This window comes from Podarcis vaucheri, assembly GCF_965113315.1.
Source record: "Podarcis vaucheri genome assembly, chromosome: 2".
In the NCBI taxonomy this organism is placed as follows: domain Eukaryota; kingdom Metazoa; phylum Chordata; class Lepidosauria; order Squamata; family Lacertidae; genus Podarcis; species Podarcis vaucheri.
Genome location: NC_138760.1, coordinates 27825766 through 27843638, shown reverse-complemented (window position 1 = coordinate 27843638; position 17873 = coordinate 27825766). Strand labels below are relative to the sequence as shown.

General features: G+C 43.1%; 1 protein-coding gene across 5 annotated transcripts in view; it reads right to left on the bottom strand.

The window, feature by feature from the left end:
- CEP112 (centrosomal protein 112) overlaps window positions 1-17873 on the bottom strand; it is a 224621-nt gene that overhangs the window by 136503 nt on the left and 70245 nt on the right. The window lies entirely within an intron of this gene.

Here is a 17873-nt window from a genome sequence, read left to right as displayed (position 1 = left end):
AATATTGTGGGTTGTTGTTGTTAGGAAATACATTGAAAGAAATCATACAAATGAGCTTATAAATGACACTCCCTATACGAGGATATGGAAATAAATCTGAAAGATCTGTCAGGCACCTTGATAAAATATTACATATGAAAATATTCTGCACCCTAGTCTCTCATCCTCCTGACTTCTTTGCATCTTCAAAAGAACTGTCACAATCAGTTCTGATATTATATATTCTACTATTCTAAGGCAGAGGGATGTATGCCTTCTTCTCTAAAACAGGCCACTGTGAATCACCCAACATTATTAGAGGGCTTTTATCCATGGAAATAACTGCGGACATTTGAACTGTTGGCTGGTGAAAAGATTTTTAAATACAGGGTAAAATATGTTTATTTTGTAGGGTATAAACAGATGTGCCCCCGGGGGGGGGGGCTTAAACTCTTATTTGGAAACAAACTCTTGTTCCCACTTCTAGGGATGTGCACTGGAACACATGTATCCTCAAACATGCCAACATTTCTGTTCTCATACTGCAGAACACAAAATGCGAACAAAATGTAACAGCCATCGACTGGTGACTTAGACACATTTTCAACATTATTTATGCTTGCATGACAAGAAATTCCTGCAGGATTCGGAAGAGTCCTGCTTCTCTACTCTGCATTGCTTTAAAACACAGTTATGCTTAACTATGAATTAAAATGAATGTGCAGAATACTGGTGCATGTGAACAAAACAGTAGCCATTTTGCTCCTTCCCTACTCGAGCTTCTACTTCGCTGTCTGGAGGGAAGCCATGGTTTGGCTTTGCGTTACATCCAAACTCTGGTTAATGAGTTTGTCTCTCTGCAAACAAAACATGAAGGTTGCTTCTTGGCTTGCTTCTCGTGCTTTCTTTGGGGGAAAGAAACCACAAGCCCTCATTCAGACATAAGCCACACCATGGCTTAGCTCCCTGCAGCATGGAAGGAGAAAAGCAGCCACAGTTTTAGCCTCATATACCAGCATGCTATGTTTTCACCTTTCTACCACAATGATGCTTAACTGTTGTTTAAAGTGATATGTAAACCAGTTTACAGACATGTGCATAGACAACATACTAGGGCATTCCAAAGAAGGGAAGTTCTATTAGCCAGCTTTTCCTCCCCACTGAGCCACATTATTTAAGTCTTGGAGCTCACAGAAACCTGACCAGACAGAGGATGGGATTATGGGCACCCCTTAACTCCCCAAGGCACCTTCTTGGCCTGCCACACTGACTCAGTACTTCTCAGGTTCATGTATTGAAGAAGGAAGGTAGAAACAGGACACCACTGAGCCATATGAGCATCCTTCCACACACAAGCACAGCATCCACATGATGAAGGACTGTATCCTTCATATTTGTGCTATTTTTCCTGTCCTTTAATTGTGAAATAAAAAACCAGACAATAAACTGCATAATTAAAGATAAGCCTTTTTATAACTATTCACTGGAGTTAAGATGTAATTAAATACATTATTTAAGCAGCAGTTATCAGAATCAAAGAATGGCCATCTTTTACAGCAAAAAAATCCCAACCATATGGAATATGTGCAGAATTACTATTTTTGTTCAGAGAAGGGGGAGGAGGGGAAGAGACAGTGTGAAGTCATTCAAGCAGAATGATAACTAAACCAAACCCAGATCAAAGGAATAAAGAAGAAAGGCTGAAATGTGAAGCTGAAATATTTATTGCCTTCAAAACATCATCCCTGTCCTGTCCCTGGGCACTTTAATATTGTGAAGTTGCTAGAAAGCATTCTAAGTTGCATTCATCACTGCAGACAAATGAACCAAAAATTTAAGGAGACAACAGGCTTGTTCATTATTCAGTGGTTCTGAATCTAATATGGAATTTCTTGTTTAGGGTGGAAGAAAGAAAGCATTTAATTGAAGAATTGTATACAGTTTTGTGTATTTCGTGATGTTAACATCAAATAAACTGTATGCAGCATTTTTAGTACTAAACTACAACTGAAAACTCCTTTAGGCATTATTATTATTAATATTAGCATATCAAAAATACAAAATTAAAAGTACATAATCCCCATATCCTATATACTAATAATGAATTAATTATCTGAGCATGGATACTTTTGCAACCAAAACAGCACCATCCATGCACAAGAGAAGGGTTCCGGCGAGCTTAGAGGTACTCAGCAGAAGAACAAAAGATCTTTAAGCAGGCAAAACCCTGAAGGGCACCCCAAGGAGGACTGAGCATGTTTAGTGGGCAAGAAATGCTGATTGATTGTTGGTTGGGTTGGGGGACTGGGAAATGAAAATCTGATGGGAGTGGGAATAGAATGGAGAATTAGAGGAGAGCAGCCAACTGGCTGGAACAATGAATATGGGGACTCCACACTACAACTTAATATTACAGATCTGACTGGTGCATCATAAGTACATAATCGTGAGTTGCCATGAGTACAAATTACAAATCTACCTGCAGCACTGTGGAAACAGTTTTAAAACAAAAACAAAATCCATAAGGGAAACATTCAGCAATTGATAATAAAAATAATAAAATAGCAAATGCTTCAGTTATTCTGATGTCCAGTCTCTTCTAATAGCTAAGAGAAAGCTCTCTTATTTTTGAATGACCATTTCTGTATTATCAACACGTTTGTTAATTTAACCATTCCTGATGACAGTGAACTCCAAAATCCCAAAGGAATCCATAGGAAAAGATGGAAAATAGTACCTCCAAATTGCAAACTTGATCTTTCAAGCCCTATTCAGAACAGGCTGACAACTTAACACTAGAACAATTTGTTTCTTAACGAGGAGCAATTATGTTTGTCCACATTCAACAGTCCATCAGGACCAACACAGCCTCCCCAAGGAGATACAGAGCTGAATGTTAGGGGCAGCCTACTCCAGCTCCTGGGTGATCCGGGATCAAGCATCTGGGGCTTTGGAGTTGGCTGCCATCAATATGTCAGCTTTTGCAAAGATACAGCATAGCCATTTAAAAGCAAATACCTTTAAAAAGAAGAGAAAAGTTTATTCACTACTGGAAACAACTGGGCTCCATTAGTTTAACTGACCAACGTGCTATTCTATAATGTTGATTAGAAATTGCTGAATGTTTCTCCTCCTAGTTTTTGGCTTTGGCTGTTTAAAATCTATTTTCACAATGCTGTTTGTAGGTCTGTTTGTAAACCAGATCTCAAAGGAAAAAACAACTATCTGACTTTTAGAAGACATCTGAAGGCAGCCCTGTTTAGGGAAGCTTTTAATATCTGAAGGACTACAGTGGTGCCCCGCAAGACGAATGCCTCGCAAGACGGAAAACTCGCTAGACGAAAGAGTTTTCCGTTTTGGAGGTGCTTCGCAAAACGAATCTCCTATGGGCTTGCTTCGCAAGACGAAAATGTCTTGCGAGTTCCTGCGGGGTTTTTTCCTCCCCTTTTTCTAAGCCGCTAAGCTGCTTATCAGCTGATCCGATAAGCTGATAAGATGCTAAAAGCCACTAAAAGCTGCTAATAGTGCTAATCCTCTAATCCATCAATGGGCTTGCTTCGCAAGACGAAAAACCACTAGACGAAGAGAATCACAAAACGGATTCTTTTCGTCTTGCGAGGCACCACTGTATTGTATTTTAATATTATGTTGGAAGCCGCCCAGAGTGGCTGGGGAAACCCAGGAAGATGGGCGGGGCATAAATAAATAAATAAATAAATAATGGATATAGAATATGGAAGAATTGTTAGGTGTTTTGATGTATGTTTTTAATATGGTATCCAGTTGTTAAATACAAAGGAGACAGCACAGAACCCTAGGCCAAAAGGTAAAAGCATTGAACTGGCATCTCCCATTGCTATCTCCTAGAATCCTAAGAGTCTGATACAGTTCTATTTCTGGATTGCTTATGAAAGCATCATGTTACTTACTTCAACCCCATTTTAACATATAAGCAGGATTAGAATATAAGCATAGTGTGTGGTTTATATGTATCAGTCTAGGATGGCAAAGAAGACTTGTTTCCCCACCCTCAGCCCTACTGGAAGTGGCATTTACGGCCTTGGCAGGGTGATGGGGATATATGTTGCTGTTTCCCAGCCTCAGCGTGCCAGACGGGGTGATTTTACTGCTCCTCTCAGCCATGTGGAGGGCTGGGAAACACGGTGAGACCCCAGAGAGCCAATTACTTAGGCTTAGCTCCTGGTGGGTGGACATCCCAGGGCAGACCTGGGTGAAGACTTTGTCCATCCAGATCCACTCTGGGAGTATTTAAGGCAAGCTGCAGGGGATTGGAAACTTCACAGTTTACTTTCCCTCCTACCCTCCCTTTATTGCACTCGTTTATGGGCTGTCCTTTCAGAAGGCAACAACCCTGCACTGACTTTCCTTTGGGTAATTTAGTGGCCACTGTTTTCAGGGGCAGGGAGGAATTTGCCCTACAAAGTGATTGTCTGGGTCTGCGGGCTTGGCCTACCTGATAACAATCATCACAGCTTTATAGTGGAAGAGGCACTGGGTGGGATCTCTGATGGGGATGGGTGGTGGGGAGGGACTTCAGTTTGGATGGATAGCTTCCAATATGATTTTAAGGTTCTAGATGCATAAGAATAGTTGATAGGCACTGACATACAGTGTGAGCATGCAATACGTTCAGTTACAATAACAAAACTGAAGAAAACTAACTAAATTCTTCTAAAATGCTAGTTCATTTCACAGCATTTAATATTACTTTGTAACCATCAAGTTATTTATCATGGCAGTGAATCCATCACCTACTGTACCTATCCTGTTGAAGACACATCCACTAGTACATCCCTAAAGAGAAATCAAGTGCAGAAAGGTTTTTAAATTTATGTTTTAGTTATAAGCATCTCACTGGCATTAATAGGCTCTGTGGAGAAATAAGGCGTGGGATCAGTTTTGAAACAGTTAACGGGATACTTATTCTTTTAAATGGCGACTATAAAACAAAGGTTTCCACATATTTTCTATTTTCTGTTCATACTTTACGTTGTGCCCCCTAGAGTGAGGGTTATGTCAGCATGTTCACTAGAACTAAAGGAATGTTTACAATATGATGGAAACTTTGACTGCTTTGGGACTAAATGGTTTCAGATGCTCAGAGTACCAAGTGGAGAACAGATGCTTTTCCCCAATGATTTAGGAGTAGAGGAAGAATATTAAAGTTGGGGGGGGGGGAATAATCAAACTCTTCAGCCCTGCATATATCATTGTTTTTAAATCACAAAGATCACTACTCTCATAATGATACAACTCTTTTAATGAGCAGAGTACTTAGCATCTATATAATGCCACGAACACAGTATTGAGCACCTACAACATATCAGCTTTGCCATTTCATGTTAAAATGTTCAGAAACTTGGTCCCTATGTTCAGAAACCTCAGAGTTCCTAGATCTGCAGGATAAGGACTCCAAAACAATTGTGACATCCACACTCAATAAACAACCTCGAAATTCTCCAATTTAGCTATGGAGGTTCCAGAATCTCAGGGATTTACATGATACCATCCTGGTCTGCAGTAAGACAAAGCAAGGTCTCAGGTCTTCCTGGTCTTCTGCAGTAGAGTCCTCTGAGTTAAAGGATGTCAGTACCGTATCTTCAGGCTGGGCGTGGGGTGTGAAACTCTGGTTCCTGGCATATATAACAGTGAGTAATTAAAGAGTGGGCATACCCCTTGCATAGTATCTAGCGGGATATTAATTCAGGCTGCTCCATGTTCAACCTCTGGCTTTCAGTTCTAAACCACAATCTCAAATGATTTGGAAACTTCTTCCTACAGAAATGTGATGTGCTACCCAGTGAAAGCAGGAAGAAAATTGAATCTTGCCATATAAATTTTCAGAAGCGACTTCATGAATGACACATTACCTAAGCCACAATTAAATAACATTAAAGTAGACACCACTTCTAAAAAAAATGGCTCTGTGCAAATCTTCCACAGGTTATCTCCGATATTCATTTATGCAAAAAATGGCGGGTCTGTCACTAGCAATATGGAAGGCAAGTCTTATCCGATATCTTCCCCCACCATGCTCATACACACTTAGTTTAGCCCATTTCCAGCTCTGTGTCTTGTCTGGCTTGGAAACAGAATCACCAAACCTTATGGGTTGTCTCTGAATCTGCTTACCCAACAAATGGCTCTCTACGAATTTTGCACCAGTAAAATCTTAGCTAATTCTGAAAGAAGAATATTATAAATTTTAACTATAAGCTATTTATAGTTGATATCCAGGGCACATTAGATCAAAAACACTAATCCTAGTAACACAAGATAAGGCACATGGGTATGCAGGCCAACATGCCAAAGGACAATTTGTGAAACTATAACACTAAAGGGGTGGGGGGAAGCATTCAAAATTCTAGGCTTAACAGACAACATAAAAACTGCCAAATTGCTGGGTCCAAATGGAATTCACTCAAGAATTCTCAGAGAACTCAAATGCTGATCTTCTGACAAGAACATGTAACTTGTCCTTCAGAACAGCCCCCATACCTGAAGACTGGAAAGGACTCAATGTAACATCATTTTTTTAAAAAGGGACAGGGGAGGGGGTGTCCTGGAAATTACAGACTGATCAGCTTAACATCTTTCCCAGGGAAATATGGTTGAGAGGGTGATTTAAAAACAAAACAACCAAAAAAACCAAGCATATATAGTGGTACCTCAGGTTACATACGCTTCAGGTTACATACGCTTCAGGTTACATACTACGCTAAGCCAGAAATAGTGCTTCAGGTTAAGAACTTTGCTTCAGGTTGAGAACAGAAATCATGCTCTGGCGGCGCGGCAGCAGCAGGAGGCTCCATTAGCTAAAGTGGTGCTTCAGGTTAAGAACAGTTTCAGGTTAAGTATGGACCTCCGGAACTAATTAAGTACTTAACCCGAGGTACCACTGTAGAAGAATAAGTCTTACTGAAGCAGGACCAGCAGGGTTTCCACAAGGGCAACTCCTGGACAACCCATAAAGCTGAATGTTGGAAGATTCAAGATAGATAAAATAAAGCACTTCTTCATGTAGTGCATAGCTGAACTATGGAGCCTGCTCCCACAAGAGGCAGTGATGGCCACCAATCTCAATGGCTTTAAAAAAGGATTAGAGAAATTCATGGAGGAGAGGGCTATCGATGGCTGCTAGTCATGATAACTATGGACTTCAACAGTTGGAGGCAGTGATGCTTTTGAATACCAGATGCTGGAAACCATTTTTTTTTTGGGGGGGGGAAGAGTGCTCTTGTGTTTGAATCTTGCTTGGGGGTTTCCCACAGTCATCTGTTTGGCCACTATGAAAACAGAATGATGGGCCAGATAGGTTCATTGGCCTGATGCAGCAGGCTTTTCTCATATTAGAAGTTGGGGAATGCTGAGTTCTAGAAGCAATGAGGTTGCTGGTTATCATACAATTTGATTATGTACGTGACTGAATTATTCTATTAAGCTCAACATGATGTGTTCAGGTACTCGTCATATTGATGTACTACAAAGATATCACAATGATTTAGACATATATATCATGCAAAGGGTGATAATTCCTAAATAGATGTCAAGACAACTTTAATTGAGAGGGACACGCTTTTTGATGGGCGATGAAGACATTTCAGGAGTCTAATGCTGTAATATGACAAACATCTTGTTCATATGAAGCAAGACACACCAGGCAAGCAATGACTGTAGAAGTTATGTAAGTCTTCCTGCCAGTAACAACAATGGTGTTATCAACTTTTCTCACAATGTCACAATCTACTAAAAAACAACAACACCTCAGTAAGCACACTAAGCATTCAATCCCTCACAAGTCACTGAAGAACCACATTACTCCAAACACATATTGTTACAAAGAGGCAAAATTGTTCTTTTAAAAAAATCATGTATTCCCAAAGAACAAGACAATAAATTTTAAAAAGTATTCTTAACGGGCTATCTTATCCAAATGACCATAATTTCATACCAACTTCTGCATATTATAGAAAAGAAGTCTGTACAGTATATGATACAGTCACTGAGATTTTGTAAAGCTTGACCTTCCAAACACTGACATTGTGCAAATCCTTTCATATTAAACAAGATCTGATCAGATGTATACACCAAAGAAAGAGTAGTGGCACTACCTTCTTACATTAAAAAAAATTAGAATGAATTTAAAGCAGTTGGTGGGTGAGCATTCGCTCTGTAACATCAGCACTTGCAACAGCTTTAGGCTTGGCTCCCAAGACAGGTAAGGAAAGTAACATAAAGGTTCATCATCATAATCTCCATCACCAAACACTTGACCATAGATCACATCCACATATGCTTTTTACAATTTAATGTGTGTTTGAAAAAGCTTCAGCACTATTCTTCACCCATTTCACTCACCAAGCTATGTGAGTTTCAGTGGAAAATTATGGCCTATGGATAACATATTTGCAGAAAACAACTACAATCAAAGCAAATATGGTAACAGTGCAGTTCTATGCATGTCTACTCATAACTAAGTCCCACTGATCTCAGTTAAGGCTTCCTCCCAGGAAACTATGTAGAGCAGGGATGCGGAACCTGTTGCCCTTCAGATGTTGTCCAATTCTTGTCACCTCCAGCCAACATGGACAATGGTCAGTGATAGTTGCAGTCCACAACTGTAGAACTCCACAGGTCCCCTTTCTCTGGTGTAGAGGATTGCAATCAAGCTTGCACTAAGGGTAGAGATCACTTTGAAAAATAATATCTGATCTCACACAAGAGCAGTGTTAAGTGAAGTAACTCTGTGGTCACCCCCTACCCCCCCATTTACGGATCACACCAACACCGTACTGTGGAATATCAGTTTACTGTGTAATTAAGCTGAACAGGATACAATACAGTGGTGCCTCGCAAGACGAAATTAATTCGTTCCGCAAGTCTCTTCGTCTTGCGGTTTTTTCGTCTTGCGATGCACGGTTTCCCATAGGAATGCATTGAAAATCAATTAATGCGTTCCTAGGGAAACCGCCTTCAGACCAGGTCCGGGGACAGTCTGTCCCCGGACCTCTTCTGAAGCCTGGGGGGGGACAAGGGCTTTTCTTCCCACCCCCAGCATTTTAAAAAACCCTGGGACAGCGGAGGACTTCTCCGCTGCCCGGGCAATCTTAAAATGCTGGCGGGCGGCATTTTAAAATCGCCCCGGGACAGCGAAGGACTTCTCCGCTGTCCGGGGCGATTTAAAAGCCCCTGGGAAGGCAGGCAGGGGGGACAAAGACTTTTGCCCCCCGCCAGCCTTCAGAAGGTGTTCCCGCCCCCCCCCGCCCCGCTTCGGAGCAGCGTTCTGAAGCGGGGCGGTGGGGGAAGGTGTTCCCGCCCCCCCCCCGCCCCGCTTCGGAGCACCGTTCTGAAGCGGGGCGGTGGGGGAAGGTGTTCCCGCCCCCCGCCCTGCTTCGGAGCACCGTTCTGAAGCGGGGCGGTGGGGGAAGGTGTTCCTGCCCCCCGCCCCGCTTCGGAGCACCGGGAGAAGCGATCTCCCCGCAGCCGCTTGCTTCAAAAGAGGTCGGGGACCTCTTTTGAAGCAAGCGGCTGCGGAGAGAAGCGATCCGCTTGCTTCAAAAGAGGTCCGGGACCTCTTTTGAAGCAAGCGGCTGCGGGGAGAAGCGATCCGCTTGCTTCAAAAGAGGTCGGGGACCTCTTTTGAAGCAAGCGACTGCGGGGAGAAGCGCAGCCGCTTGCTTCAAAAGAGGTCCGGGGGCAGCCCCCGAACCTCTTTTGAAGCAAGCGGCTGCGGAGAGAAGCGATCCGCTTGCTTCAAAAGAGGTCCGGGACCTCTTTTGAAGCAAGGGGCGGTGGGGAGAAGCGATCTCCCCGCCGCCCCTTGCTTCAAAAGAGAAGACCCACTGTCCCCAAGGCAAGCTTCGTTTTGCGAAGCAAGCCCATAGGGAAATTCGTCTTGCGAGGCAACTCGAAAACGAAAAAAACCTTTCGTTTTGCGAGTTTTTCGTCTCGCGAGGTGTTCGTCTTGCGGGGTACCACTGTAATGAAGTGTATTCCTGTTCTGATATCTGCAGCATACACATAAGTAGGTTACTTATGGAACTGTGCCAGCCCACTAGTAGTTGATCTGCCATTCATGTAGATCAATCAATGTACCACAAAACCTATCAGGTCCCTGTGCAAAGATCACCAGTGAAAGAATGAGAACAGCTGGAAAAGTAAACGAATGACAGCACTTGCAAGTCACATATCGGAAAACAATATCCCTGTGCAAATAGCTTAGACAACTATCAGATCTTAGAATCACCAAATTACACCTAACATTTCAGAGCTGACAGAAAAAGCAGGCTATATGGAACTAAATAATTTGCTAATGTAATACATACCCCACTTAAAGCACACCATACATGGTGTGCCTAACAATATCCATCTAAGTACTTAATAGGCCCTGATGTACTTAAAGAACATGCTCTGGATCTTAGTTTCATTGCATGCATGCCCGTACACATTTTTAATTGGCCAGGTCATTTTGTTTATGAATATATCTTCTTTCACCCATTTTTTACTATGCTTACCATTTTTTTTACAATTCTTAACCCACCCAACCCGGCTTTTTCAACACATACTTAAAAACCCCATTTTTCAGCATCTGGTGTCTACTCTGTATATACTTAGCAATGTAACCCCAGCCACCCATTTTCTGTATTCATTGCAAACGAGATCATATCGAGAAAGGTTTAGCCTAATAAGTGATCTGTCCCTCATAACATGCCATTATGATTCAACTAACATACAGTAATCAGAAAGAACCTCCCTTGCCCTAAGTAATCATATAGGCATTATGTGTTCAGTCATGGTGTGTAGACATTTTAAATTACTTTCTAAAGAAACACTAACTTATATTAAAGCAATTTCCACTAAGGAGAACATGGCAGTGACTAGTTTGCCAACATTAAATATAAATCAGCATTGACAGGAAATGTGCAGCAATTACAAAAACTGCAAAGCAGTAAAGAATATTTTTTAAACAAGCTTCCACTGGAAGCATAGGCATATTAATAAGAATTCAAACCCAAAATCTGCTGGGCTGGAGCAAGTTAGGAGATGGCCTATGTCCCCTGGCAGAAGGGAGTCTTTATCTGTGGAAATACCCCTACCAGCAGAAGTCAGCTGAGGACCATGAAGGCTCTGTGGCTTCAGATGGAGTGTCGCTGTGTGGAGACTGGCTGCTTGCTGCAGGAGCCAGTGCCTCCCTTGAAACATGCCTTGATGGTACTCCAGGAAGGTGTTGGGGGTAAGGAACATAGCTCAAGTAAATGACCATCTCCATGCAGGGGGTGCATGGCAATGAGGTTTTCACAGTCTCCCTGGACCATGCTAAGCACTCACCATGAGATATGGAAAACATTCCCCATTGCTTGTGGAAAGGGTGGCAGTTGTGCCAGGCATTTCCAGAAGCATGAAATATGGCAGTTACAGTGGTGCCCCGCAAGACGAATGCCTCGCAAGACGAAAAACTCGCTAGACGAAAGGGTTTTTCGGTTTTGCGTTGCTTCGCTAGACGAATTTCCCTATGGGCTTGCTTCGCAAGATGAAAACGTCTTGCGCTTTTTTCTTAAAGCTGCTTGAAGAGGCGCAGTTGCGACGGACCGTGCTTCGCAAGACGAAAAGACTCGCAGAACGAATTATTTTCGTCTTGCGAGGCAACACTGTATAATGTATGCAGTAAATTAAAAAATGTCACGAACAGAACATCCTAAATTTGAAGTAGCAGCGGCCACCCTATTATTTCCTAGTTGGAAACATTTAGTTACATGCAGTGGCGTAGCGTGGGGGGTGCCAGGGGTGCTGGCCGCACCGGGCGCAACATCTGGGGGCGGGCGCGAGTCCAGAGGGAAGGGACAAGCAATAGAGGCTTGTTTGGGGTGGGGGGTCGTCGTCTCCATTTGGCCGGCCCTCCTCGAGGAAGCGGGAACCTCTCCAAGGCGCAGCGAAAAGAGCCGCGCAGCAGCAGCAGCAAAGCCGGGAGGAGGAGGAGGAGGTGGAGGCGCCGCCTGCCGCAGGATCCGATCCGAGCCTGCTAATCGCTTGCTGGGAATTAAGCGGCTCAAAGAGGCAAAGGAAGAGGTGGAGCCGCTGGCCCGGCCGGGAAGAAGCTGGAGAGAGCAGCGCGCCTGGGCGCGGCGAGGTTGGGTAGGTGCGCCCCGGCTGGCTACCCGCCTCCCGGGCTCAGTGCCTCCATGACCCCTCCAGCAGCGATGGGAGAGATGGGGGGGTCTGGAGCAGCCCCGGCTGGCCTGCTCCTGCTTCTCCCCCGCCTCCTTCCCATTGCCGGCGCCTTGATCTCATCCGGATCAGGGACGAAACACGCCCATCCTTCGCTACTCCTTGTCGGGTCACTCCTTCATTTCTCCAGGGAGAGAGAGAGGAGAGGAGAGGTGCCGGGGACTGCCAAGCGCGCGTGACGCAAAGGGCCTGCCCACGCGCAGGCTGAACTCCGCGTGGCGGAGGGAGGCGCTCTGCACATGCTTAGGAGGCGCTCGCCAGTGGCGTAGCATGGGGGTGCAGGGGGGCGGCTGCACTGGGTGCAACATCTGGGGGTTAGGGGCGCAAATCCACGGGTTAGGGGACGCAAATTAATTGCCTTGTCCCGGGTGCTGACAACCCACGCTACGCCACTGGTTACATGATGCTTTAATGCAAGAGCAAGACTAGACTTTGGAATACAATGTAACTATAACTTTAATTGTCATAAAGGTGGATACAGAATAAAAAAGTAACTTACTGCAACAAACAATCTACATACCTAAAGACTGCTTCTTTATCTGATGGGCAGACTGAAAAAAACAGTCATTATAGCATTTTTACCGTAGACATAAGCATAACACAATTCTTTTAGAGGCTCACATTATATTTCTTGGTTTAGGAGATTAAAACAAACAAACAAAGCTTTGCTCTATTTAACTTAATAACTCTTCCTGTTCAAACCTGCATTTGTTTACTTGAACACCACTCAACTGAATCAAACTCTGGTCATTCATTCATTTGACTTGTATGCCTTTGTCCAAAGATTACGGCGCAGCTGACAACATAATACAAAATGAGAGCACAAATATAACAAAATGAAAACCAATACCCCCCCAAAAAAAACCCATTTTAAAGACGATAGAATGTTAATCATCCAAAGGCCTGGTTATAAGAGAGAAATGGGACTGCAAAATTGCTCCATCTCCTTTGCTCTACTCAAAGCCCAGCTCTATCAGGCTCCTCCCTGAATTGTCATCTAGCAACAGCCATTTAATCAGAGAACAGGGGGAGAGAAAGCGGGATCTGCAGGGGCTCTACATTAGTGTTGCTGAAAGATAGTAACTTTTAGCTCTTCCTCTCCTAGAGATCTTTTCATTCCAAATGATCGTTACAAGAACTCTATGCCTAAGTTCTCTTCCCCGCCTCCATCCCTTTTCAGTTTGCATTGCCCTTTAGATTGTGAGGGGATGAGCGGGAGAATGCCCCATTGTGCAAGTCCCACTGTGCAAGTTAATGCCTTTGCACAGAGTTTGCGCTGATGGGACTCATTAGGTAATTGCTGCCTTTATGGTTTTGCTTTGGGGGGAAAAGACATTAACAGTGTACTGTGTTTACAGTTTAGAGTAAGGTATTCTCTACAACAGTGGTGGTCAACTCTGCGATCTACTTTCAGAATTAAATACCCCTGGTTTTTTAGGAGGGAGGCCCTGTTTTTTAAGGAGGAGAGAAGTTCCATTGTTCCATTTTTTTTGGGGGGGGGGGTTAAAGGCAAGGGACAAAGGCATAAGGTAAAGTCACTCACAAATAGATCACTGTGGTTCAAAACAACAGCACAGAGAACACTCCGTCTTCCCTTCCAAAGATCATACAACAATGGAGGGCAGGAGTCAGTTTTAGTGACGCTAAGGAAAGGGAGCCAGAGATCGACCGTGATCTACCAAAACCTCGAGGGAATCTACCAGTAGATCACGATCAACCTGCTGGACATCCCTGCTCTACAACATATATACCAACAAACAGCACAACCCTACTCAAAAGTAAGTCCAAGTGAATTCAGTGGGCTTTACTCCCAAGTCGGGATGGGGACAAAATTCAATTTGATTCACCTTTAAAGATGAACCTGCCTAATTTCCACATTCAGAAAAAATACATAAACTGAAGCCATCCTTCAAAATTCACATTTCTACGAAACTTGCAATGCTGTTCCCCAACCAAGTAATCTGTACATAAACGGGTATACTAGGGCAAAATGGGCATAAAAATGCATTTACTGGTCAAAATTGCTTTGCAAAAACATGTAGATTATGCAGAATTGTGTATATTCCTTTCTCCAGAAGTGCTGTTAGCAGAGGGACTCAGCAGCAGTGGCAGTTTCACCAGCGATATACCGCTGAGTGAAACCAACATTGCACTCTGCCCTCATACGACGCAGAGGAAGAAACAAGCTGTATTGGAGAGGCACCGATACAGCTTGTTCCTCCCTCTGCATCTTTAAACTGCTCAACAGAGGACAAGTGTGCAGCTGCCCTTACCTCAACCAAGCAGTTAAAGGAGTCCCCAGCCCAAAGCTGGCTCCCGCGAGCCAGTGGTGGGGGCTCCATGAAACTGCTCAGCTGAGGGGAACGCAGTTGGCGCTCCTCACAGCAAGCAGTTAAAGGAGCACTGATGCTCTGCCTGCTCATGGCGGGACTGTTTCAGCTGGGGAATGGGAACCTTCCCTTCCCCCAGCTGTGCTGGACAAACAAGTTGTGTTGTCCTAGACCACAAGCGCCTGGGTGAAACCACCTCAGCTTCCAAGGTGAGAGCTGGAGCAGTTTCACCAGGTGCCTCATGGGCAGATTGTTTTTTCAAACTGCGATGTTTGGTTGGCGATAAACCATTATGTTGAAAAGCTAATATCGCCAAGTCCTACTGTTTGTTATCTAAGAAATAACATATTTGTGTCCCTCTTAAAAAATCTGAATGAGTTTCCCATGAAGAAAAGGACAGGATATTTGTTAAACTGCCCTAAAATATTGTTCACCTCTCTTAAGCCAGCAACTAGTAAAACTCAAACTGCATGACTTCTTTGACTCTAGTTTGGATGTGAAAAGAATACACTTATGTATGGTTGTTTAATCATATTGATTTTTAATTGTGATCTTAATTGCTTCTTTTATTTCTTACATATCGTGTTTTATTGTATTACAATCTGAAATCTATGGAATTGCAAAGTTCACAAAGTGCAGGGCTTGCAAAGCTTGCAATCAATTGGTTGGGCACTTGGGAAACACTGCACAAGGGATTTTGCAGGCAGTGAACTTTGTGAGATGTAGGGAAGGTGGTTGGGCGTGACCAAAATGGCCTAGAAAACCAAATTGGGAGGCCTGTCCAACTACACTTGGCCCAGGTAGGTTCCGCACCAGTCATCTATAGTCTCTAACCACATGGTTACGATCAGTGTTACCATGCAGCAATTGTCTAGATTTTCAAGCAACACAGAGGGATGATAAGCTGTTTAATAGTTATTGTGCAGCTTTTGGTATAACCCATATCCATTTCTCTGGATTAATGGGAGTGACTACATCTTCACTGCTACGGTGGCCCTAATCTAGCAAGCATTCGTAAGATAGTAACAGAAGGAACGTAACAGAGGGAAGAAAAGAATCTTGCAGCTGCCCTTTTTCTAGTCCCAGAATTCAAAAGAAATGTGGAACTGAATAGACCAGATCAGAGTCAGTTTCTGATCTAGTAAATTTCACTCCTGAAATAAATTTCACACTTTTTTCCATTTTAAGGGGCTGCATAAATCATTTAAGATATTTAAGCATCCTTTCACTTAGGAAAACCAGGAAGTGCAATTAAAAATAACAGTTTCAAAAACTGTCAAAAAACAGTTTCAAAACTGCTTTGTGTATGGAGTGGAAGCAGTATATTATCAGTCACAGGCACCATACTGCAGGCTCTCAGAATCATGCTAAAAGGGACACATTTCTATCTCAAGTGTGCTGGCTATGTTTCTGTTTTTTTGTCACAGAGCTTGAAACACGATAAGTCAGTCTCACATGAGATGATGGTGAAACAAAACAGCTGCTCACACGCAGAAGCACATTGCCCAGAAGAAATGAGATCCCTATAATATTGCCTCAAATCTCTGAAAAATTATCTGTACGTAGTCTAAACATCTGCCAAATTGAGAACTTATAAAGGCATAGTATAAGCACACACATGAAATAAACACAAAACACTACACACACACACACACCACCCCTTTCAACATATAGCTGTTTTTCCCCTTTCCTTCCCATGCAGAATATATGCTTCTGGGTTCTGCATGATTATCAGGTGTGCAGAATCAGGCCATACATCTATTCCCTGAAAACACACAATACAACCTTTATTCCTTTATATGCTGCTATTACCTAAAAAGAACTGTCAGAACACCTTAAGATAATATTTTAATGTGAGTATGAGCATCATCTTTGGGATTTAAATTAATACTGCAGCCATCAACACTAAATGCTCTCAGTGTAAATGCTCTCTCATCTCAGTGTGCTGGAATATTTATTAGGGTTGAACTAAAAAGAAGAGTTTGTGGTTTTTGCCAAAGCTTTCATCTGCTGAAAAAAGCACACAGCTTTAGCAGTTGGGGGTTGGAAATGGGAAAATGCACTCACTTATTCAGAGTCAGGACAGGGAGCTTTGACTTGGCTCTTAAATGGTTTTGTAATGTTGTCATACAGAATAAGTTACAGATAGGTAGCCGTGTTGCTCTGCCGTAGTCGAAACAAAATAAAAAAATTCCTTCCAGTAGCACATTACAAACTTAGTTGGTCTCTAAGGTACTACTAGGGATGTGGGTGGCGCTGTGGGTTAAACCACAGAGCCTAGGATTTGCCGATCAGAAGGTCGGCGATTTGAATCCCCGCGACGGGGTGAGCTCCTGTTGCTCAGTCCCTACTCCTGCCAACCTAGCAGTTTGAAAGCACATCAAAGTGCAAGTAGATAAATAGGTACCGCTTTGGCGGAAAGTTAAACAGCGTTTCCGTGCACTGCTCTGGTTCGCCAGGAGCGGCTTAGTCATGCTGGCCATGTGACCCAGAAGCTGTACGCCGGCTCCCTCGGCCAATAAAGCGAGATGAGTGCCACAAACCCAGAGTCATCCGCAACTGGACCTGACGGTCAGGGGTCCATTTACCTTTTAAGGTGCTACTGGAAGGATTTTTTTTATATAGGATAAGGTGGACCATCATTTCATCCATGCAAACCCTGACTTTCAGGAGAAAAGTGGGGGAGCACTTGGGTGACAGTCTTGAAGCAGCAACAGAGACGGTAAAAATATTGCTACAAGCTCAGATTGTTTTTATACTTTTGAAACTCAAAGAATATTTACAGAGCACTGCTCTGTACAGATCTATATTTCACACTGAAAAAACAAAATACAGTATTTATTTGTATCACCATATTGTCATTGCTTTGTTATATTATTGCTTATAAAAGCTATAAGCAAAAGGCGACATTAAACTCTGCATGAACAGGAACTTTTCAAATGCCATAAAAAACCCACAACTGGATATGCACAATTAACACAGGCAGCAATTTTAATCTCCGGACCTAACTGTTTTTAATCACATACTGGGTGACGCTTTTTGGTTAGACAGTAGAAAGAAAGAACAGCACTCTTCTTAAGAGTTTGATGCCTTTTCTTCAGAAGAGCTCCTTGCCTACAATGAAGACAGCCCTTGTCTTTTTACACTGAGAAATAAGGATATAGTGAAAATATCCAAACAGCAGAGATAAGAGGAACTTCACCACTCCTGATTCTATTTGCATGGCTAAGAGCTACCTCTCTCCATCATGTATATTTAGATACAAGCATGACTCCAGTATCAACAAAACCTACATATGTATTAGGATAATAACACTAT